The 26,091-nt window shown below is 40.5% G+C and overlaps 1 long non-coding RNA gene across 1 annotated transcript in view; it reads left to right on the forward strand.

The window, feature by feature from the left end:
• Nucleotides 1–26,091, forward strand: part of LOC137146784 (uncharacterized) — a 141,406-nt gene that overhangs the window by 79,692 nt on the left and 35,623 nt on the right. The window lies entirely within an intron of this gene.

A 26,091-nucleotide genomic window follows, 5' to 3' on the forward strand; every position in this document is an offset into this window, starting at 1 on the left:
TCTGTCATGCCTATGAGAAATGACTCTTTCAATAATTGTATTGTTGTATAAAGCTGAGGGTTATCTAATCTTATTTCTTTAAAATTAAAAAAAAATAATTAAAACAGGAACCACTAGAACCTTAGCTTGTACAATAGTTAAATGATGAAGCCATGTGATCTTATGTATGTTATCCATATCTTCTCTTCCTCTCATTGTTGCTTCTTGTCTCAGACTAGATTGTAAAAGCTGTTCTTTACTATGGGTTTGGCCTAGCATACTGGGACCTCAGTCCTGATTCGAACCTCTAATTGTTACTGCAGTCCAAATAAATAATCATAATAAACTCAAATCTTTAATCTACCAAGGGTATTTTGCAACAGGAAGTGAATCTAAAACAGCCAGAGTTTGTCACTGGAGAACTCCTCCTATATCAGGGGGGATCTCCACCAGGATAAAGATAGCAAAGGCTCTGGGGCCTCCTGTGCTGGAAACTGTTTTCTTCCGCTGGTGGAAGAGGGAAGGGGCTATACTGAGGGCAGGAAGGAAGCATGGCAGGAGACTGTGCATGGCACAGCAGAGGCATTTTACTCTGCACCTGAGTTTCTACAGGGGTAACATCCCTAAGGGAACTCATGTCAGTGGCATGTTCTTTTTTTCTTTGTTCTTTTTTTAAAAGTTCATATGGACAATTACTAGAAGTAAGGAAAACAGAATGATTTTGGAAGGCAGAATGCTGGGACTCCACACTAATAACGCTCTCATTCGATGTGTCACCTGCAGCCTGACACTGGTGATTCTTCCTGTTAGATGCATTCAAATCAATCTCTGCCTTGTTTCCACTTAAATACATTAGAACGAGATTAGTTTGATTTGTATTTGAAGCCCTGACAATGTCCCCATTGAGTATGCTGTTCTGCATGTTAACTGTGTAGCTCCCCAAATGATCTGGGAGGCAAGAAGTTCTGTCAGTTTACCTCACACGTCTAGTGCAAATGAACCTAGAAGAGGAGAGTGAAAGTTAACACTCATTCCTGATTTCTTCATTTCCACAACAGCCTGTGGCCAAAGGCTGCTCCTCTACTCTCCTTACTGTCTCTGTTCTAGTACACCACATGGTTGGGGGGAGGGGAGTGCTATTTTAGATAGAGATAAGAAGACAGGAATATGTTTAATAGGATATTATACTTAGAAAAAATTAACAACAAATCCACAATCCTACCAGCCTTTCCCTCTCGCTCTCTCTGCCCCCTACATATGTCACCCTACTAATGCTTGCCATGTCCTCCCATGTCTTTTAGGACTGTTATCCCATTCAAGCATGCTCTCATGCCCAATAGAGCCCCACTCACCCTCACAGAGCCTCTTGGGGCCTATGTCTGTGCTCATTTTACTATCTCTTTGGCCTAACTTCAGAATGAAAGCCCCTTGATGCAGGGACCTTGTCTTTATTTTCCCTGGTAAACACAGTCTATTTGCAGTGCTGAACTGTAACCACTAGGGGTAAATATGTTCTGACAATACATAGAATCTGAGCGTTGCCAATGAAACATGAGATGGGGATGTTTTTTCACCTTATTTGTGACTCATAATGTAGATACAGCCAATAGAGCTACAGTCCCTGCAGAAAATCTTCAAAACTCTGCTGTGGCTCATCAGACTTATCTACTCTGGTTTCTCTTCCAGCTGTTTCCTTTTGAAATGTTTTGCTTTCAGAGGCCCTGTGGTGTTGCAGCTGTCAGAAAGAAAGGAGGAAAAGGCAGGCGAGAGAAAGAAGGAGGGGAAGTCTGGGAAGGAATGACTTTGGCACAAAAAGAGAGTGAGAGTTTGGGAACAGATAGAGACCTAGAAGCTACAGAACAGAGAACGATCAATTTGGAAGCAAATAAAAATGAGAGGGTTATGGATCCTTGGATGCAGAAAGAGGGAAGAGCCTGAAGAGGAAAGAGAAACTGGACCCTGAGATTAGTGAAAGAAATGAAACCCTTAGAGCAAAAAGAGAACTGATAGCAATAATTTAATATCTTTCTCCTGTATTTACAATGCCTGTGTGGGGCTGCAAAATATAATTTCTTTCTTACCAGTTTGTCCTTCATTCAGCAAATATTTTTTTTGACTGCCTTGTGTTTGTTTCTCTTTCTGAGCCAGGATCAGCAATGCTGTCAGACCTGGAAACAATATTAAACAGGTTAACTGGTGCATCAGGGTGAACTCAGATTTTATTTTGGGGGTGATCGCATTCAACGAATGATTATTGTCATTCTGAGATGTCCTATTTCCTAAGCATTTCTTATGAAAATTTCCAAGTATAATTAGCATATCTGGTTTTCATGTTAAGATTTATTCGCTTGTATTCTCTATAAGAATGGTGCTAATCATTGCACAAATGCTGCACGTGACTAATCAGGGTGAAATTTCCATTTGCTTGTTAATTAAACTCTGCATCAAGAAGTGTTACAGAGACTCCTTGAACAATACATGGAGAAAAAATAATTTATGCAAGGTGCTGTGATTACTGGAAGTGGATACACATATCCTGACTGATCATGTCACTGCCCAAACCAAGGTCAAAATCCCATTTGAAATACATCTATCAGTATGAAATGGGAAGTAAATTATCAAAGAGAATGTGATCTAATAAGTCAGTATGTGCCATACACCAGGTCTCATTCTTTTGGATGCTAATGCAGATCATTGGCTGTTAAAGAGTTGTCCCACAGAGAGGTATTTCTCCCATGGTGAATAAAAGAAAGTCTGTTTTCAAGTAAGAAACATAGTAGTTTCTGTAAGTACCATGTGGGAACTCTAAGAGTGAAATTATTTTACGGTGCTAGGCAGCATCATAGGATTCGAAAGCCTTATTTATAACATTAAAATGAACTACAAAGGTTTGGCTGCAAGTTAAAAATAGTGCTGGAGGATTCAAATGAAAGGAAAAAAGTATATGGCTGTTGTTTACAAATAGAATAAATACAGGTAGTATTTTAACAAACTTAACTCTGTAGTATTCTCAGAAATGTGGGTTGCAGACTTCAGACTCCATGCCAGAGTAATGTCACAAGTACAAAGGATAAAACAAGACAAGACAAGGACAAGAAACAGGGTTTGTTCCACACTGGCTAAGTGTGTTAGGATTAAAGCTGGTAGAAAATTTTATGTTGAAATAATACGAGATGGAAAATGCAATTCCCACAGAATCAAAATTTTCTACAGGAAAATTTGGATTTTGCTGATTTTTTTTTTTTTAATTTTCTGTTATAAACATTAATATAAAATATTCCATTTGGGGTCAAATTGATCTCAATCTAAATAATTTGGTTTGTTAAACCAAGCATTTTGTTTTGGGTCAGTATTACATTAATCTGTATCTGCTTAAGCTGCCACAGTCCATCATCTGAGTTGTAATTTTATTGCCTACTGTCTTCTCTATGGGGCAAGATCCCAGCTGGACTACATCACCCATAATGCATTGTGGTCTCCTGCTGGTTGAACTGATGCAGTGCATTATGGGAGATGTAGTCAAGGGCGGGGACTGACCCATACAGGAGAATTGAAGCGTAAAGTGACATGGCAAGGAGAGGGACATAGATTAATGTTGAACTGATCCAAAACCAAATGTAATTATTTGATTCAATTAACTGAATCAGACCATTTCGATTCAGAAATTTCAAAAATTTTTGTTTCAATACAAAAAGTAGAAATTAAATGAAACTTTTCTGAAGGTTCCATTCTGTGGGGGGAAAAATTGAGTTGAATGAATGCCTAGGCACTCTTTATTACTGTATCTTAGCACCTACAACCACTTTTAGCCTATCAACCCTGTCTATCTCTGCCTCTAGTACTTCTGAAGTTGTTTTGGCTCAAGGATGAACCAGTGATTACAGAAAAAAACCTTTTCTCTTTCCAGGTCAAAGTCAAGCTTTAAAGCTTCTAATAATGGATTCTGATCAGAAATTTTTTTTTAAAATGTTTCTTAGATTCCTTCCCCTGGTGCCATCCTATGAAGATCAGTTTATTCTTGAGATACAGCAACTTCTTGACATGCAAAGCCCTGTCAGAAGCATGCTAATGTTTTGAGGGCAGTTCCTCTATAGTCATTTAAAATGCAATTAAACAGAACAAATATTAAGGGGGAAAATGTTAAATGTTACGTAAAATGGAGAGAATGTTACATATGCATATAAAAATAAGGGGGGTATTTTTCTTCCATCTCATACATTCCATATAAAACATTTTGTAAGTGGAATAATATATGGTTATAGTATAGAATAATATAATGTGTTTACTGGAATTGAGGTTAGAGTTCAAAACTATTTGTCCAATAGGTCAAAAATGTCATCATGTTGCGGTTTTATTTCTCATCTTAGATAATTATTAGCCCTTTGTGGTTAGCCACCACATCTCCCTACATTTTGAACCCTGTAAATCTCAGATCCAATCTCCATTAAAAATAACCCTTTTCATTTAAGGATACCTTCTAAAACCTAACCCTATCATAAGGCTAAACATTTGAAATGGTGATTCTCTTTCATAGGTGGTTCCTCTATTTCCCCAGAGTTCCCCTTTTAGTGCCATGAAATCCAATGGACGAAGTTACCCAGTTTTGATGGCAGAGCCCAGACCAATTAATAGCTCATAGGGGGTCTTTTTTTGGGGGGTGGGGGGGAGGAGAGGGGAAGGGAAGAGGAACAGGATTTGCAGCTCAGTTTGTTGCCAATGGCCTGGGAGCTGCTGCCCATTCCCTTTGCTGCAACATCCCTCCCTGCAGCTGAGATGGCCCATAGGCTGAGCAGCCAGTATGTTCTGTAGCCAAATGGAAGCCTCATTTGCATGAGATACAGAATAGTCTAGTGCGTTGAAAAGTAAGAGATGGGCCCAATATGCAGGATGAGAGAAATATGACAGAGTCCAATATGGGGCGGGTTTTGGCATGAGGACCAAAATATCCTGTTGTATTCCCAGACCTCTTTATGTTTAAGGGTACCTGAATGATTCTGAATATGGTTTAACCGTAGAATGCTATATATCCGGCCAGCACCCTCTCTGTCTGTCACACAAAACTCGGTAATGCTCTTGCCATTTGAAGCTGATGCCCCCTCTGGGCCTGATCCAGAACCCACTGGAGTCAATGGAAATGTTCCCATTGGGGGAGCTTTGAAACGGGCTCTCTGGGCATAATGACACAGGAACCAAAGGAGTAACAGAAGGGAGCAGTATTCAACAGCATTTCCTAAGAGCATCTTCTGAGTCAATATTCTTTACATCACTCTTTAAATAAGCCAAAAGTTTAATTCTAATCCAGAGCACAGGGACAAATTCCCACTTCAATGAACTTTACTGGGATGAATGTGAATGCAAAGGCTTAGCATTTGGCAGGCTAGCTCCCATATTTTTTCAGCCCAACACTAATGAGTTTGATATTAGCATAATGTAACCACTACATTTCATTTCTAACCTGAATAATTAAAAATAAAAAACAATGCGAAATAGCTTGAAATGCAATCTGCCTGGACTTCAGCTGCTAGGAACTAATCTTTCTTGGCAAATTGAATTAAATACTGCAGTACTGAATACATTGGACTCGAATGTGCTGTCGGATGTGCAGCATGAAACAGTAGGGAAATGTGGAAAGAACAAAGACTCCAATCATAAGGGCACTTGAACTGCAAACAAAACAGGCAGCCCCTACATTTCCCCACACAAAATGAGGGGAAAGAGGGCACGGCCACAACATCCAACCCAGCGTGGCATGCTCCCACCCTTAAGGTGTGCATATCATTGGTCCACTGTAGGGAATAAGGTAAAGAAATGCTAAATTGCTTATTCCTCTATATTGACTGGGTACGGCTTTGCCTGGACCCGTTAGAAGGCCATTTGACAGTATATTGGGGAGATGTACAACTGAGAGAGAGAGAGTCATTCATAGTAGGTCAGTGATATGCTTCAAGGTCTAGTAAGTGTGCCTGGTACAACAAGGTTTTTATTCCTGAGGTCCTTAGGCACTGCCATCAGAGTAATAAATAATAATAGCAACAGTGTGCTATTACAGTTCTGTTCCTGCCCAGCAGGCAGTATCTGCAGCACAGTTATGGGGTCATTATAATAAAATCAATCTATTATTTCAGGTGGTGTAACAGAACAGAGGCCCGGTTGCACATTAATGGTTTTAATTATCAATGACAATGTCACTGTTTCGTAACATTAGCGCTGCTCTAAAGTTTCCCATTTGATTATAGTGCACATTACAGTGTCACAGGCCTTAACACTTTCATGAATTCTCTTAGGCAGGTAACATTTTTCTGTGCAATTTGAATTAACATGATTTAGCCTGTTGTTTATGGTATATGGGAGAAGTACACATGGATGAATTCTTGTAAGGTGTAGATTAACATTCTGGTTTTCATGTAGAAAGAATGAAAAACCTGAATTTTGAAAAGTGCGAATGAGAGATTTTTCCTAATCTGCCCCTGTGATTATCTTGCTGAAAAGTGATTTTGATGGAAAAGTGGTAAACTTTTTTTTGGATGAAATAATGTAAAAACTGACCTGCACCCTTTGTGGAAACTTACCAATGCCCAAACACATCCACATGCATACCTCTCTCTCCAGGCCCTTTGGTCTCTCTCAGCCACAAATGCCATATTCAGAAGTCTCCCCTGCCTTTAAAGATTACACAAGGAGTTCTCCATCCATTTTCCTCTCCACAGCCAAAACCCCATCTCACAGGCTCCAACAATCCCAATCTCTTCCTCCTCCTCCCTGAGTCACCAGTAAACTGCACAATAGGCGATCTTCTTGTTCTTCTTGAGCTGACTTCTTCTGTGCTTCTCCATGAATCCTAACTGACTCCCTCAACCCCTGCCTCTCTGAAATGCTCTCCTGAGCTCCTTTGACTCTTTCCTCCTGCACAAACCCCTGTTCAGACTTCTTCAAAAACCTTGAAGATCTCTGCAGAATCAAGAAAGTGCACCAGCATCTGGTGAGTCTCCAGACTGCTGCTGCTTTGCTGTTGCCATGTATCCCACTTTGGCCATGACTCTGGTTTGAATGCCATGTCTATTCTTTAGTGTAGTCTTCATCAGATTACGGAAGAGATTTTCCAACGTATAAATAGTAGTTAGGAGCCCAACTTCCAGTGGAGTTTGGGTGCTTTGTTACTGCCTTTTGTGCTCTTGAAAATCTTACCCTAGCTCTAAAACAAATCATGCACAAGTGTAAAGTTCTTTCATTCTAAAAGTATTTGTAGAAATCATAAATTAAGCCTTATATAGATCAACAGTTGAAATCTAGTGCACTCTGTGGTGGAAATATGCCCTAGAGTGCATTATGCACTAAGACCCAGAACATGCTTAATGCAACAGTAGTCAAGGGCCTTTGCTGATTTACTACCAGATGTGTTGGCCCCCTGAGAATTTACAAGTGCAGGGAGGTCTGAAAGGAGAGATGTCTGAGGAAGAGTAGAGAAGATTGATGAGAGACCCAGGCATGGCATTGTCCAGTAAGCCTGTAGGGAAACAAGGAAATTGAATTCTTATAGAGGATCCCAGAGAGAAAAAGAGGGTCTTTAATTTCTCTTCTCTTTCCTCTAATCTCGGAGAAGACTCCCTCAAGATACTGGAATTCCTCTACATTTCTGAATGACAGTACATTCTGCAAAATTACAGTGGCTAATCTGTGATGAAACTGTGCACTATGTTAAATGCCAGCATTCTTTAAAAACATAAAATCTAATTTTCTAATCTGTTTTCTATAGCTCCCATCTCCATAGGATTTAAATTCTTAATTGCACGCTATTCTTTAAGCAAAATTCAGCTGTTCAAAACAGTTCAGCAGGTAAAGAGATTTACTTTAACTAATCCAGTTAATTTGTGTTGTCTGCACAGCACAAAGAAATGGTGACTAAACTCTGACTAATATGTATTTAAAAATCCATTTGGGTTACATCTCTTTGGTACTTAATGCTTTCTGGGAAACATGAGTCCTGGGCAACAGCTTCAAATCTTGCAAAATAATATGATTGATGCAATCCAATTTGTTACATGGGGATTAGGATATTTAAAAGTATAAAATGTATCTATTTCAAAGTGTTCAACAATTTAAAATGTTTTCATGAATTTCTTAGTCTGGCTGGAAGAGTATTTGCAAGTATTCTCCCCCATTCTTACCACTTACCCTCAAATAGAAAAATTTGAAGAGTCCCTTCAGAATTCCCTGACATTGCTGAACTTGGCATGGTTGAATTGTCCACTGAAATCCAATGTGAAAGTGGCACATTTTGACCTGCAAGAAGATAAAAATGTGACTATTTTAAGAAAGAAAACCCCCTTAGCCCCTCTGGTAAACTGCAGGAGCTGAGGGCTGTCAGTGTCTGGCAGTCTCTAAATTCTGCTGAACCATTTGGCACTGCCTTACAGAAGACAGGTGGTTGTTTTCTCGTATGATAATCAATGAAAAGGTGGTTGTTTTGTTTTGCACGGCCGGAAAACACACAGCAGTAAGAAAATGTTTGAATGTATATGGCAGACGCTTTCCAGTTTGACTTCCCAGGTAATCACAGCAGAGACTCTGGTTTTTCAGCTAATAAGAGATGCATAGTAAGATAAAGAGACATTGTACTGACCCTGATCATTGCTGTCCTTTAAAGTGGTGGTAGGGCGGAAAAATATTGAATACAATTTTCTGGAACAATAGACAGATTGCTGATTTCCCTGCCCTCTTTTTCCTGCAGTAGATACTGCTCTATGGGTGGGGTCCCTGAGATTGGCTTGATTATTACCGGCTGCAAAGTAGTAATGTATTCTATAAATAACCAGCTAGAACAGATTGTACATTCCAAGGAGAGAGCTTAATTGTTTGGAGTCTACCAGGAAGTCAACTCTGCCCTAATTTCCTATGTGATTCAATAGGCCATTTTCCAGAGAGGTTTGGAACCAGAACACATCCATTCCGATATGACCATTTAAAAAAATATTCCCATGATTATAAAACCACAGAGGGACAATTTGTTTTGGGAGGTGCACTGACAACTCACAACAAAACAGTGCATATTTTATCAAGCTGATATTGTGTTTCTGAAAAAAAAGAAATGATAACTACGTAGGCACATTGAGCTGCATTTGGCTCTCAGCTAGCTGGTGGCTACTCCCATTGACTTCAGTGCTCTTGTGTAACCAAGAGCAGAATCTGGTCAATGTTCTCTGAAGTGTGCAATGTTTATTAATGTGTCTATGTAGCTCTTTCCATATTTAAATCTCTGTACTGTCCAAACAGTAACTTCTTAGAGCAGGAATATAACCTTACCACCCTGTCTGAGTAAGGGGCATGGTGTTGAGAGTCACAACCTTGTTCTTTCACCTGTTTCGGGTGGGGAGGGAGGGATAAAGCCATTTTGCTAGCACAAAGTAGTCACACTTCTCCATCTACTTCCAGCCACCCTCCTGCAACGGGGGAGAGACGCAATCCACCAGTGGCTGCTGTTCTCACCCGGTAGGCTCCAGTGACATGGGTAGCCTTGGCAGGAGTGTAAGAAGGTTCCTTATGCACACTTGCTCCCTAGCACAGGATGTGCATGAGGGCTCACAACTTATCCTTTGGTTGGTTGGTTGTTGTTTTTTTGTAATCATATAATTCCTAACACTTAACATGAACAGAGTCAAAGGACTTTACATCATCAATACTTAGCACTGGTGGGATTTGACCTATAACTGCAGTAATTATAACCCAATCATTTGGATTTGTATGGGTCAACCAGAAATCTGTAAAACACAATGGGCTCAGCCCTTTCTTATGTTGATGAGCATCTGTTCATGTCAGTAGCTCAGCTGAAGTCCATGGAACTGCTTCTGGAGTAAGGTGCTCCTCCATATTAGTGATGGTACCAGAATGTGGCCCAGTATGTGTTATAGCTGCCATCTACAGAAACCACATAGAATGAAATCTCATTCTTCCCCTCCGTGAGCACAGCAGGACTTAAATGCTGCCAAGCTACTATGCTTCCACTAGACAACATGCTATAAAGAGGCCAGGAAGGGAGACTCCCACCCCCACTCCCAGAACATTGTTCCATCATGGCTGTCTCTGCAACAGTGCAGAAGAGAGCTGGAGAAGGGACTTAAGAGTAGGATTGGCTCTAAGAGTACGTAAAAGAAAACCCCTTGAAGAGAGGGGTTGCACCAGGCTACGTATGCAGCCTTGAGTCTGAACTAATGGCCACACATTGGCCCTACTAGTGTTGTGAGGCTGTGAACCAATTTTTGTGTCCACAGCCCCAAACGTCATCAGAGACCCCTTTGCAACTCTCAGGTATTCAGAATCTGAGCTTCAGTTGAAGATTTAATCCACTGCTCTTATTCATTGCTTGTGTTCCTGCACACTGGGAGAAATCCTTTCCCTATTAAAGTCAATGGCAAAACTCCCATTGACTTCAAGGGATCAGGATTTCACCCACTGTTTAACCTTTATTCTCTCCTCCCCTCACTTTCCAGCAAGTTACTTTGCAACAATATGTTAGACTGTTACATTTTAATTTGGAGCATTTGATCTGCACTGGCATTAGCTTCAAGGATGGTTGGTAGGACTTTAAATATTTTGTATTTGCCAAGTGTTTTACTGGGGAGAGGGGAGGGAGAGAACCTGATTCTGCTGTCACTTAAACCAGTGTAAATCAGAAGTAATTCCACTACCTCTAACTTATAGCACTAGGCTGCTATAATCGGACCCAGAGAGACTTCTGAAAAGACTGCTGCACCTGGGTGACAAAAGGGAAATGGCTTATTGTGACACTCTGAATGAAAAGGGGGGGGGGGAATCCAGTGGCTGCGAGCCAAACCTCCTACATAGGAAATACAAGCAAACTGCCTATGTTTTCATGTTGTTTTGTCATTCTTAGAGGGAGGAGGAAAGATTTCACATGTCTGAAGGAAAGAGATGCAGAGATAATGAAGCATTTTATGCAACTTCAGTGATGGTCTATGGAAGCTTTACTTAAAAAAAAAATACATTCACACATTCCTTTGCTGGTGTGTATGTGTGTGTATGTGTGTGTCGGGAGGGGCAAAGGTATTTCAGATGTAAATCCCCTGTCAGTATAATCACTGCACTGCAGCTTGACTGTCTTCATATCCTGTGTATAGTTGGGGGAGAAAAGGGAAGAAAAGTTGCTTAAGGGTGTGAATACTAATGGACATGGTGTAAACCTCCCAGTTAAACTAAGCAACAGTGTCAGCCTTGGTGCTAACCTGACTGTTATGATCCTCCATGCATTTTTATGACACTGTAGATGAAAAAACCCGAAACAATTAGGTCAGAAAAGAGATTATCAGTGGAACGTAATAACATTTTCAGTACACTCACTAAGTAACTGCTTCAACACTCCACGAAAACACTCCTTCATTGTATATATTAGTCATAATGTGAAATCTTATTCCCACAGTGTATTCAGAACCTATCTGAAATGTAATTTTATAATGAACAGCAACATACACACTGTAATGTGTCAATATTACTAGCTTTTTTTAATCAGTTGTAGGGTAATCAATACAATCTAACATGCCTCAGCAAAGCTTTTTGTTTGTTCACCAGTCTGGAAGGGAGAAAGTGAGAGAGCGAGAGCTGTCATGTCTTCTAAAATTAAAATGCTTCACTTTTAAATTACTGGATGTCACTTCAACAAAGTCTTTCAGTGTCTCTCCATTTTCCTTCAGAAGAGCAGTAACACCTCTGAAGCATCAAAAGCAAACAAGTTCGCATTTACGATTTTCTATTTTACATACGGAAACCATTTTTTAAAGTTGCAACATGTTTTTCATCTTTTTTTATGTGAAAAATACAAAGTTTGTAAAAGGACAGAATTTTTTAAAGGTTCCCTCAAACCATCCCTTGGTGTGTGATGACATCTCCTAGGAAATCTGTATTAAGGGTTTGGGGTTTTTTTTAAAGAAACAAACAAAAAGCAACATTAACTAAGAATAAAGCACAGTAAAACGCATGCTAGAAAGACAGCTTAAAATACTAAAACATACTTTGTGCAGGATTTGTCGAGACACCATAGACACATATATAGACAGATGCTATCAAGCAATTTAAATTCAATTTAACCTTCCTTCAATGTTAAACTTAAGGGGCAAAATGTTGCTCCCACTCAAATCTGTAAACACTTCTCCAGGCTTACATGAGGGCACAAGTATGCCCATAAATTACTGTGCAACACCAACTATTTGAATGTCTCAGGTAACAGTCAAAAATTTCAAAGAAACCTTTTGCACTCTGGTGTTTAGATCTCAACTGCTTTCTGAGATCTTGGATTCAACGCAAATAACCTTGAGTAGCAATGGCAATTTCCAGTTTTGAGTGGGGTTAAAGAGGAAATACTAACAAAGAAGCAGGAGTCTACTGGTATGTCGGCACCACAATTCAAGGTGTGATTGCAGCTTGAGTACACATGTTCATGCTAGCTTTACCTATGCTAATGTGGCTACAAATAATAGAGGCGGTGGCTTGGGCTTCAACGTGGGGTTTACAAGTTAACATGCTAGTCCATGTCAAAACGTGTGCCGCCATGTCAGCACTGCTATTTTTAGGTGTGTTAGTGTGGGTAAAGCTAGTGTAGGTCTGTCTACCCATGCTGCAATTGCACCTCAGTAGTGTAGACATTCACAAAGTGGGACTGAGGGTTCAATAAGAGGCAACAGTTTTGAGGGGCATCTGAAAGAAATTCAAGTTCTAATGAAGGGTATGGACAACAGTCCCAAGAAAGAAGGGTAGGACCTTACAGGTAGGACCAAAAAACTGAAGATGAGTATGGAAGAGGGGATGAATGGAACCTGAGGAAGATGAGAGCTAAAATCTCAAAATATCTTTATGCCGAGATCTCCTACCAGATTAGTATTCATGTGATGAATGTACAAATCAATTCTGATTTGACAGGCACACATGATTTTAATGCAAATATGCTTGTCACAGACATGATTAGGCCAAAATCTCAGAAGGTGTAAAATGGCGTAGCTCCACTGAGCTCATTGGAACTATGTCAATTTACACCAGCTGACAACTGGTCCTTTTGTTTTTTGACATATCTTGGTGATAGTTTATTGAAAGTGAATATCACTGTGTTGAGCCCCAGAGCCATTTGAAAGGTGGCAGAGAATAAAGCAGGAGATGGTTCCAATCCCTAGACCATGTTGTGTTCTCAATGAACTCTATGTCAAAATTCCAATTGGTTATAATGGGAGTCAGAATGGTGTCCCATATTAGTTTAGGTTGCTTACACCCATTTAGCTAGTAATTCTGTGTGGCTGAAAAACACTTTAGCTAAGGATTATATACCCTCCCATACAACACATATGAAAATTACATCAGATTAACGTTTCACTTGTGTTCTTATGCAGCAGGTGAGGGGTGTGATCCTTCCATATCCACTGTCTGCTAATTGGGATCCATAACTGCTTAGGTCAGGATGATCAAGTCATGGCACCTGCAATTTGATTGGTCCAGAGTGGTTATCTTGCCATAAAGGAATATTTGCCATATTTTCATTGGAAAGTACTTTTTTTCCAGTTGCCCCATCCATGATGGCAGTGCTTCCAGGGGTGGTGTTAGGAAGAACAGCAGGGTTAGCTAAATGTTTTCAGTATCTCTGTCCCTCTGCTGCATATCCTTAGCAAGAAGACTTTAGATAACCCATACTGTTTGACAGCTAGGGACCAAACCCTCAGCTAGTATCAATCAGGGTAGCACCACTGAAGTCAATTGACATCAGCTGAGGATCTGGCCCCTAGATTTTTTACTATCCAAAGTGAGAGCTCCAATTCTGCAATTATTCAGCAATCTCAAAACATTACAAAAATACTTAATGTCTCTGCAAAGGCACAGAGGGATGCTAAACTGGCTACCACCTTAGACAGTTACCCTGTGCTCTAAATGAAGAGGCTTAGCAGGGATTATTAAAACTCGCTCCTCTTTATCACAGAACGACTAGAGCTGCTTGAGTTGCATTTCTTGCTTGTGGGAAACCCCGGAGGAGAATATGAACTGGGAACGACTATATGATTGTAGCCCAATTGTTCCTATGCTTGCAAAAATCAGAGAGAAAGGAAAAAGTTATCAGGGGAAGAAATGTAAAGTGTAGCTGTGGTTTCAAGTTGCTCTGTGAGTTTCTATATTGTTACTTTGCTTTCAGGCACAATAAAATTCCAGTTTATTAATACTGCAGTTACCCAGCCTTATCACTGCTATCCACGCATACTGACTATGACTAGGGTTCTAGATTGTATTCTTTTCATTAGTGTGACAAAAGGAAAATTTAATTAGATAGCCATCTCTCAAATGGACGAGGGAAATACAAGGATTAAGGAATTAATCCTAATACTTAATTACATTAAAATATTTTATAGTTCTAGATGGGATTTTATTGGCACTCTAGGTAACCCTATTCTGCTGATTCTTTTGTGACTGCACAAAATGTTGTTATATAGCAAATATGTTATTCATTACATTAAAAAGCAGTATATACTTCCTGTCAGCTTTGTGTATGGAGCAGGAAGATCTCATCAGCAAGGTTTGTTCTGGATCATATCCATTCCTGACTGCATATCATCAGTTCAAGTTTTAGGAACAAAACAAAATGATCTACAGGTAACAGAAACAGAAAAAATGCACTGATAGAGAGATCAGGGAACTGTGACTAAATGGAACCAGGTAAGCTAAAAGGTGCTATTTTTAAATACAGAGAAAGTTTTGTGTTTGTTTTCAGGAACAGCACGTGTGTGTGTGTAAAAACATTTTATCCAGGAGACCTGCTAAATCTCAGTGAAATTAATGTGCTTGTGGATTTTTCATTTGTATAAAAGTAAGAACCATCTGTGGAAAAACAAACCTCAACTTGTTTGTGCAATTGCTTCTCTGTTGTTGTTTAGATTTCCAGAAAACATGCACATTTTTTATTTGAGGAACGTATACATCTGTTCTGCAGAATTATCTCCAGAAATCCTAAATTTTCCAATAGGAGTCTATTAAATGACATGAAAAATTAACCAACTTTTATTACATCATCTATACCTGTGCACATGTGCATGTGCATACGCATACACAAATGCAACAACAAAAATGATAATGCTTACAAGTTAAGGAGTCCATTTACTCAGGAAATCCATAAGTTTGCAAAATAATATATAATTTAGTTTTAGAGAAAGGAAGTAGGAACATATTTACTTCTGTGCTGTGTGAGGAGATATCTGTGCAGTTGGAAATGTTACAGTCCCATATGGCATACACTTTAACAGGGATGAAACCAACAAGGTTCTATAGAAATTCCTGTATAGGTTTTAATAAATTATGAGTTCATTTCTATAGTTTGATTAAACCATCCAATCGAATTCCATAATAGGGATAGTATTCTGTTATAGTGTATGGGATGATTTAAATATTTTATAGAGATGTTATTGTTCTCTATTAAATTTTACAGAAATTTTCCAGATGGAGAAAAGGGGAACTCATTCTATATGTGTTCAGAATGTTAATAGAACTTGGGATATACTTTAAACAATGACAAGGTACATTTTCCCCTGGTTCATATTGGAAAATACAAGAGCTATAATGTTAATTGTGATGAAATGTGTGTGGTTTGCATGTTTATGTGAATATTTCAGGAACCATTTAATATATTTCCTCTGGGCTGAGGGACTATATCTGAAGGTCAGAAACACAAATTATAAAATGGCATTAACATTGCAGAATCTCAGTGCAGAAGGGATCTAAGATTCCATCAAGAATTTGTAAATATATTCACTTGCTTCTCTCCAGGAGCAAAATAGTGCAGTTGAGATGAATTTTGGAAGTAAATTCTAAACAGGTGGACAGAGCAGCAGGCATCCGGCAGGAAGACGTTGCTATCCAGTCAGTGAAAAAGAATCACAGGGGCTAGAGGATGATGTAAATCAGAGTTGCCAAGCTGAATATTTTTACTGCACGTTTGAAATAAACAGACATGCATGGGATCTAGAAATATGTTCTGTAGCGATGCTGGTTCCCCGAATGGCACTAATGGCAATGGAAATGAAAGCTGCCCATATGTGCCTCATTACATAGCTCTGAAAGTTCACACAGGGTGAAATTTACCCTTGTGCAAACCGTGCATCACTTCAGTCCCACTTAAGCCTGGAGGAACAGCACAAGGCTTATGCACCACTTACATCCCACCTAAATGGCACAATGGCCTTGTGCTGGGCCTCTGTGTGGGAGTGAATTTCACCATCAGGTCTTTAAAATGGAACTTGAGTGACGTCTAGGCTTTGTGCTCTCTGGCCTCTGCCCAGCAGTGAACTCCACCCATGGCGAGCCGAGTTCCCTCCCACGTGTGAACAGAACATTCTACTGAACATCAATTTTTTAAGTCAAAACTGGCATTTTGGAGCCTCCTGCTGGTGATGTTTGCAGGTGACAATGGCAGGATGAAAGGTGCAGGTTGAGAGCTCATCAACCTGTTTCCACACTGCTCTAAATACCCGCTGACCCATCAGAGGAAGGGGAATGTTACTGGTTAAAATGGTAACTAGATGAAAGTTCTTCTTTTGCTTTTTATCCTGCTATCAAAGAAGATGAATCTTCCAGCTGTAGAAGGGCTACAACTGCCATATTTTAATTAAAAATGGGAACTCTGCTGGTAAGAGCTAAGATCCATTAGGTGTGTTAGTGCCAGGTCCAAACATGACTCCTGATCTCCTGAGGGCTTCAACAGCACATAGAAGAAACAGGCATGTGTGTGCAGGTTTTTCTGGAGATGGAGGCTGTTACAATTGATGTAACTGAGCTTCTGACCCTGTCTACACTTACCTCTGGGATTCTGCGGCAGTAGACGGGAGTTATGCAAGCTACACAAAAAACTTGCGTAACTCCCATCGACTTCTCTGCTCCTCTTCTGCACACCGTCTTCACTGCACTGCACCGACAGGAACTGTGTTCCCATCGACGCAGCGCTATGCCACTTTTGAAGGTGGTCTTAGTACATCAATTTCTGGATCGACTAAGCACGTCTTCACTGACTGCTCAGTCGATCCAGAGAAATTGATCTGACGGCAGCGACTTTGTCACCAACAGTGTAGCTGTAGCCTTGATGTCCACACAGATCAGTACATTAGCTGAACAAAGTACCTGGCCTAGAAGGTAAAAACACTCAGATTTTATATTAAACTTGGGGGCATTTAAGGAAATATGTGTGAATTGAATTTTGCTAATCCACACTATCTGTTATATACACACACTGGGCCTGAGCATATTCCCTTTAACTTCAGTGGGGAGAAAGAACAGGTGCACTAATCTTCACTGCATTGTCGTACCATCCCAATATGCAGCAAAACCATAGCTCCTGACTCCTCAGCATTTTCATACAGCCAATGCCCTCTGTGCTGTCACCTACAGTTCTAACACATAGTAGTTCATGTCCTGATGCCTTCACTGCTCCACTGTTTGGATGTCTGTGTGTTTGGTTAATGTTCTTTGGCTAGTCAACTGGCAATAACTCTGCCTGAATGCTGCCCACCTGCTTGTCTGTCTGAAGCTCTTGTCACCTTGGCTTTTCTCTCTCCTATGGCAGCTGGCCTGGCTGGCCTGATTTATTGCCTGCAGTGCTTTTCCTCCTCTGACTCTGTGCCTGAGGCTACTTCTTACATCCACAGAAGTCCAATATGCAAATCCCACTGAAGTCAGCAGAAATGCTCCCATTGCTTTCAGTGGGACTGGATCATGCCCGAAATCTTTAGGGCTTTTCCTGATGCTACAAGGATCATTACAGTGTTTAGTTCCTTGTTCAAAATATTGTACTTCTGTCAATGGTTATATTTTCCTAGCAAGGTCTTAGTTCCTGGGAGAGCATCAATGATGGACATATCCTCGAGGAGTCATCCCTATAGATGCATCTACAGCAGAACCTCAAAGATACGAACACCAGAGTTACAAACTGACCAATCAACCAACCACCCCGTGAAACCAGAAGTAAGCAATCAGGCAACAGCGGAAGTTGGGGGGGTGGGCGAAGAAAGAAAATACTGTGCAGAGCAGAAACAGTCCGAGGTCTGCACTGTTCCTGTAAGCCAAGGGTGCTGTTTCACCCCCTGCCACCTCACCTCACCCCACTGGGAGGGGGAAGCTGTTTTCACAACCACCCCTTCCTCCCTCCTTCAGCTCCAGAGCCTGGGAAAGAAAGCTCCCTGCTGCTGCTGCTGCTGCTGCTGCAAGAAACTGAAGGTTGCAGCCAAACCTGGCCTGGATCTGGAGTGGGAGTCAGCTGCACTCTGGAGGACTTTTTAAAGGGTCACAGCCTGTGCACCGTTGCAGCCCAAGCGTTGCCTGTGGCTGCACTCCTGGATCCTGCCAGCATGTCTGGGAGTGCAAGTGGCAGGGGAGGGAGGGGCACTGGCAGCTGCCTGGCATCAACCCCCTGCCATGTGCTGCCTCTGGAGCGTGACAAGCAATGCACTGAGCAGAGCGAGCCCTGGGGAGAGGCGGCTGAGGGCTGGGGCTTGTAGTGCCACAGGTGTGGGGCAGGCCCCCCCACCCCAAGTTCAACCCAAAGGCAAGAAACAAGAATAAGGCAGGGAGCTGCTTGCAAACCAGGCAGTGCTGCCAGGTGCCACCTGTGCAGAGATCTCCGCCAGCCTCAGCTGGAAGACACTGACTGCAGGGTACTGTACCATAATGTTCTGTTCAGAAGTACGAACATTTCAGAGTTACGAACAACCTCCATTCCCGAGGTGTATCTGTATTGAAAAGACTTCCACCTAGATAGTATCCCATCTTCCTAGGCAACTCCTCTTGAATTGATCTTTTTATTTATTTTTGCAGTGCTACTCCTGAGTCGGTGCCCACAAAGGCCATTTCTGCTTTAAGATCAATTTTCCTTGCAAGGTTTCCCTGCTTGCTGAACCTACTTCTTTTGGGTGCTTTCTCCTGGACAAACATTTCTGTCTGATGGAGACTACATCCCTTAAAAAAAACATCTCCCACTTAGGCACCTGAAAATGTGACTGCATTTTCAAAAGAGTAAAATGCACGTTTAGGCATCTCAGTAAGGGCACCAGATTTTCCATAAATTCTCCACATCCGGCAGCTCCCATTGAGCAAGGTGCTTAAATGGGAGGTTGAGGGTTTTTTGGAAAAAAAACCAAAAACCTGATCACAAATTGAGAGTGCTGAGCTCTTTGGAAAAATTGGCCATTTATTTATTTATTGTATGTCCAGAAAAATCCTTTTGCCTAGCCAAATATTTACTATGTTCGTTTTTTGAGGGGGATAATGATGAAATTTTTCCTGCTTTAGTTAAGAGGCTGTAATCATTTCCATTATAGCCCTTTTAGAGGGGTTTACAACTGAGCTGTAAAATATGCAAAATAGTCTGAAAACTGATGGGCATTTTAGTCCAGAAGAGTGTTTCCAAAGCATTAATTCAATCAGTTTGGCTGTAATTGTTAGAGGAGGGCAGGGATACAAATGTTTTATAGGTTTATTTGTTTGCCTTCTATTTATTTATTTTTTTTTGTTTAAAATGACAGGCAGTTAATCCATTGTAAGACCTGCTCTGGGGCTGTTAGGATGTATCCTGGCACAGATCTTTGTGTTAACCGCTTCATAGAATGCATCACTACAATTCAGCATACAATGAAACTTGAACAAACATAAGGAAGCAATTTTTCCACTTGGTTGCATTGGTGTAATTCACTCTGTGGTGTGGTTTACACAAGCAGAGTGGTAGCATTCTTCCTGGCCACATGGAAGTAGGCTGCACTGTCTCAGAAGCACTTTTTTCTTCCCCAGAGCCTCGCTGTGGGAGCTCCTCTGAATCTTCTTCTCAGGGGGTTTTGTGATTTCCTTCTGTGGCACTGCCTCCTGCTCAAACCCCTGACTTCCATGCGGCAATCCAGGCAGCAATAAATGCTGTTTGAAACAGAATTAGCACATGCTGAATCCCCGTATAGTGGCTACTAAGTAGATACATGAGGATGCTGCCAGTTCTTCCAAAGGTCCTGCTGAAGGCCATCCCACCAAAGTGGAGGGCGGGACAACTCCTGCTTCAGCAGATACCCAGGCCCTGTAGCAGTGGCAGGCCACTCACCCTGACTACTCCACATCCAAATCCAAGTTATGACATTATGGTTGTGAATGTTCAGAAATGGTTTCCCGTTCTCAGACCAGCTAAGTAATAAAACAAGTTGCCTAAATGGAGAGAGGTAAATCCGCTTAGTAAATAATCATAGTGAAGTTTGAATCTTTTGAATAGTTATTGGTAAGAGAATACATAGGAATTGATTTCTCCAAATATGATCTAAGCTAAGTCAGTTTTGTTTGACTGAAAACTGTCTATGGACACAATGCATTTTAAGGTGACATACTGTAATAGCCTGACTGGAAGATAGACAGGAGGTTAACTTCTTTTGCTGGCACTCCACTCTCTGAGCCATCTCTTCAGAGAATACAGAGCCAAACTCAAGCTCTCTATCTGGCTTTTAAAGCCCTGCCTGGGATTGATCCTAGCTCCCTGACACTGTCTTTCACTAGGAATGTTTGCAAAAAGAGATGCACTGGTGGGAGACTCCCTCCTGTTACCATAGGCAGTGTCTACACATGAAACATGCAGCGGTGCCGCTGCAGCGGTGGCATTGTAGGGTCCCAACTGTAGACAAGCCCTAAGAAACATTGGCTTGAGTAAATACAGGGCCCTGATACACCATAATATTAAGGAGCTCTGTGAGAATCTGCCAACTCCATTAGCATACGTGTTCATGTATAGTACCAATGGGATGGGTCTGACATGAGTTTTCCTATCCTTGATAGGGAAAAACTGCTGTGAACTAGGAGACCAAAGGCCAGTTAGTCTAGTTTCTATCAGTCTAGTTTCTATCACAGGAACTATTCTGTAGATGCTCACAGAGACTAGATTGAGGAAGTAGGATGGAAATGAAAGGTAGTCTTAAAAAAACAGATCATGTCATTCCAGTCTAATTCCTCGCTTTTATAGAGAATGTATTCTGGCTGTTGACTAAAGGAATGCATATGATCTCATATAACCAGACAGTAGAACAAATTTTAAAAAATAGTGCTTCACTCTAGCTGACATATATCTTGAATGATGTATGAAACACAAATATATGCAGTGTAAATCCACTAGCAAATTTGTTAAATGGGTATAAGCAAAAGATAAGTGACAGTGGGTTAAGATAAAGAATAGTAACCTATAATATCTATCAGGAGTCAGTACTTTGATACTAAGAGTTTTTTGGAGTGTCTTGTCTAAACCAGGTGCAAATATAGCTTTATTTTTCATATCATTCTCTTCAGAATCTCTAAGAACCCCTGGTGTTATATTTTGTCTCTCTTAGAAGAGATTCTATTGTCTCTTGTCTCCTAATCATCCAGTTTGTGACAACGTAACACCAAAGGTATGTGGGGTAAAACACCTGACATTTTTATAATGGTTTTCTGTTTCTTTTTTTGGTTCCCATTAAAATGGTTATAATAATGTACTGCACCTATATAGCAATTTTCACCAGAGAATGTCATAGCCCTTTACAACCGTGAGTGTATCCCAGCTAGGTAGATTAGTGTTGTCACAGCGACCTTTACAGACAGGGAAACTGAGGACCTAAGACGGTGATTGACGTGTCAATAGTGGCAAAGCAAATTCAGTGCACGAACGGGGACCAGAACCCAAATGTTTGAACCCAAAAGTCCCTTTCCTTAGCTAGTCTACTCCAAACATTTTCTGATTCACCTGTTGTTATAATTTGAAACCTATTATGAAAGTTAGAAAGAATTAGGGCCAGATTAAAAAGGAATCTACAGGTGAGTGTAGTCATTCAGTACGCTTAAAAAAAACCAACAACAAAACAACACCAAAAGACAAACAAACGGCTTTTCAATGGATGAGAACTGGAAGGGCTATCTATAAACAGCAAGGTTAAAGCTTGTTTTCTCGATATCCCCAAAATGATATGAAAGAAATATGAAGGTTCAGTTAGGTGGCTGATGAATGAAAAAAAAAATCAAAAGCAGGGCAACAAGACTTATACAAAATTGATGAAAACTTTACCTGCTTCACCTGGCACTTTTCTATTGACTTTATATAATGTGGAAAACAATCATAACAGAAATAGAATGTACTATATCAGTAACTGAAAGTAGCACAAATTGAGTGCAAACAACATGAAAAGAGAAAGTCACCAGTCCACTTAGTCAATAAAGATCACAGTTTTCAGGAACATGCTTGAATCGCTGTTATTAATCAGACTCCCAATTTACAACAGATGATACTGTGCAGTTGATGATTGATAATCCTTTCGGGCGTAATGTCAGTTCTTCCTTGAACCATGAAGACATGGTCTGTGTGTGTTTGAGAACTCATAGATTGGTGAACTCCACAGTTCACCAGCTGTCCCAATTACTTTCTATTGAGGAATAGTGCATTTATTGGGGGGAAAATATGAAAACCAATTCATAAGATTTCTCTGTTCATTTCTTGTGTGTATGGAGGTGAATTTACAACATATTGATCATAAACATAAAAGCTATTAGAAGCAATTGTTCTATAATAAAAATTGAATGCACATAATGTTGCTAGAGCACAAACATCTGTCACTCATGCAGACATCATCCTGTAAACCCATCTAACTAACTCCATTTTCTTTTCTGATTGTATCAGAGTAGCTTGAGGCATGACAGTGATTTGAGTGACAGACGTCCAACCTGGAACACGGCTATGCATACTTATGTTTTGTTTACGGGGTATCAGCCCTCTTGAAAGATGTAAATTTTTAAATTCGCTTTTATTAAGAAAAGGAAATGTAAAGAGAGAGGTCATTCCCTTGGACTGCAAAGTCAGAGTTATTGTGGGTCTCTGAATTTCATAAAAATTTTACTAAGTTTTTAAATTGACTTTTTGGTTTTTTAATGAAAAAGAGCATGAATAATTTAAAAGTGGAAAGTACGTGTGTTTTTTTATTAGAAAGTGCTGTACCAATACAGCTGAAGAGACAAAACTAAAGACAGAGCTTATTTAATCCTCCTCCCCCACTTTGATTACAATAATGCAAATAGTTATAGAACCTCCATATGAAGGCAGATTTTCCCTACCTTCCTATCAATTAATGTTAGATTTCTGGAATATAACCTCTATAAACTAAATCAATTAGATTTAATTTCTGTATGTTTATTTTACACTATAATTACTTAAAACTCTCCTAAACAAAGAGCACATGAGGTTTTTGCTCTTAAGGGTGTTAAAATCCTTTTAAAAAATTGTGCAAAACATTTTGCATTACTCCTGTTATGCATCTGTTATAACAAATCAATTCCCAACTCTGATATGCCTATGAAGAAATCAGCCAGTGTTACTTGCAGTGCATGTACGAGATTCTAAGTACTTACACTTTCATTTTGGTCCCATTTGACCATACCTTAGTTTCTTTGCAGTACAGCAGATGTAATGGGTCATGTATCCTGTATAAACAAAGTTTCTATCACAGGATCTGAAATGTAATCGAAATATGGTCCCTTGCTAATATATACATGCTCTCTCCTTAATGTTACCAATCTGTATGTTGGCATTCTGCATTATATACTTATTTGTCAAGCAGTAAATTGATTTGTTCAAGTGAAAAGGGGAGTATAATGCACACTCTTATAAGCTTGAACTACTGGAGTGTAGTGTAAAAAGGTTTAGGTGCTTATTTTCTAAAGGGCATGCTCTCATTTTAAATCCCTACCCCTTTGACAAATAAGGTAATTTCTACCTGATCATTGTTTTCCATGTTCTGGTTCCACTAGCCTAACATCCATGGTATTCCATCACACAGGCTGGGCCAGCCAAATGACTTCTTTCAAAACAGCATCCATTTTGTGTTTCCTAGTCATGAACTTCATTAGCAATATCCTGAAAAGGAAGGAGAATCCTGCAATAAGTCCCTACTGAAAACCCAGGGAATTGTCTCAACCCAGAACAAAAAGGATAGGGGAAGCTGTCTTAAATTAACTAGAGGAGAACTCCATATAATAACAACAGGATCAACAAAGCAAAACAATGAGCAGGTTAAAATTAGAATTGCAGTTTACAGGTGTCCGTTAATCCTGAATATTTGTTTATTTTAAAGCTCCTTAAAGTGCTTTAGATATGGTAATGATGGGCTATATAGAAGATAGATAGATAGCATCAATGAAAAGAGAGGACAACAAATGCTACTAGAAAGTCCTCCATGATGATGATTATAGTGGTGCAACAGCATAATGACTTCTGTTTAAAGGTGGACTTTCTAAATTCTCTAAAATTGACATGCTAAATTGGATTCCGTTGAAATTTGGTATGCCTCAAGAGGGTTAAGGAGAGGGTTAGTTACCCAAAACTGGGACCATTTAAGTTTGGGGTAGCAGAGATATAATCCCTAAAAAGAAGAGCCATTTTAAAAAAAAAATTCTAGGCAGGTTATTTTTGTGCAGAGCTAGAGACCAAACTACTGATGTGAACCAGGTCAAAATGTTCTCAATATGTTGAGTTTTACCCAAGATAATGCATGGCACTCACTAAATCTTTGGGGGACCCAAACTAAGAACAGGATTTAAGAAAATGTACATTTTGAATGTGCACATGCACCGATACAGAAAAACTGCCATTTTATATCTGTAAAGCTTGATTCTTGTAAGTGCTCCAGATTGCGTTGTAATTTGGAGTGCCTCATGGGGGCACCAGGTACCATTAGTGGGCTAAATTTGGGATCATGTGACCAACAGGTTCCTGAGTTACAGCCTATCCTGCAAAAATGTTTTTTTCTGTGCTCTTGTACTGTTAAATCGAGAGGTTGAGATTGATGGCTGAGAACTCACCCTTCAAGTAACCTTATTAAGGATAAATTAATTGCAAACCTGTGCCTAAAACAAAAGCAGTGGCTGGAGATTGCTCCAGTTGTGAGTCCTGGGTGGCAATTTTATGGGGGGGCGGAGTCAAAGTATTTAGGGAGGGGGAAATTACACACATGAATCCTTGCTGGAAGGGGAGGAGTATTAAAAGGCAGTGGAGTGGAGGAGGAGGAGGAGGAGAGGGGTTTGAGGTCATGGTGAGGGAGGTTTTGGAGAAGGCGATAAATGGGGATGGGTGGTAGGAGAGGAAAGAGAGATTTGGGGGTCAGGTGAGGGAGGTGTCATGGATAGGCGGAGTGGAGTGGTGGGACACTGGGAAGGGAGATGAGGGAGTGAATGGCAGGGGGAACTAGGGGATAATGAGAACAGGTCATTCCACAGCTCCACATTCTCCCCTCCTGTGTATGTGCCTCTCTTGTGTGCGCACACAGATCTGGGACATTCTTGTTCCTCTGGTAGGTCTAAGCCCCCTCTCTGCTCCTTTATTTGAGCTTAGATCTGGGAGTGTCTGAGCTCCTCTCACTGTTCTCATGTGTTTGCCATTATCTGGGGGCGGGCCTACTCATCTGCAAGGGTTAGATCATCTCTCCTTGTCCCCTTTCCCTCATGTGAGGGAGGTTCTTGGGGGGACTTGCCCTTTTAGGAGGGTCAGAGGCCCCTTCTCTGCTCTCCATATGACCGAGGGTGAGAAGCTGAGAACAGACATACTGCGTGCATATCACAGGTTCTAAAGCACTTAGGAGTGGGATGGGAATATCCAGGGAGAGGAATGAAGCAGTTTGCGTGTCTCAGAGCTATTGTTTCAGGTTATATGAATCTCCATGGAGTGTTTTCATTCAGCTGAGAACATTACATTGATATGAATGGGCCATTTCATGACTTTCAGAGCCTCCTAAGATGCAGATGGCTCTAAAATCTGCTTGCTTGCGCAGATTTTCTTGACATCTGTTATTCTTTGTGGGAGTACAGAGCAGGGTTAGGGATTTAATTTCCAGGTCATTTTAGCCAGGGACTCCAGAGAAATAAGCCCTGGGTGTGGTGGATAGGTGTGTGTTTGTTTGAGGCTCTTTTTTTAATGCAAGACTAAAGATCAAACTGTTACTGTGATGTGGGTCAGAATGGTCTCGATTGATCCATTTTTACCCAAGATAGTGAATGACAGCCGCTAAGTCTTTTTGAGACCCAAATTGTGAATGGTATTTAAGGCCATGTTCACTTTCT

The sequence above is a fragment of the Emydura macquarii genome, unplaced genomic scaffold (genome assembly GCF_026122565.2).
Source record: "Emydura macquarii macquarii isolate MOO-44397 ecotype Brisbane River unplaced genomic scaffold, CSIRO-AGI_Emac_v2 contig_480, whole genome shotgun sequence".
NCBI lineage: Eukaryota > Metazoa > Chordata > Testudines > Chelidae > Emydura > Emydura macquarii.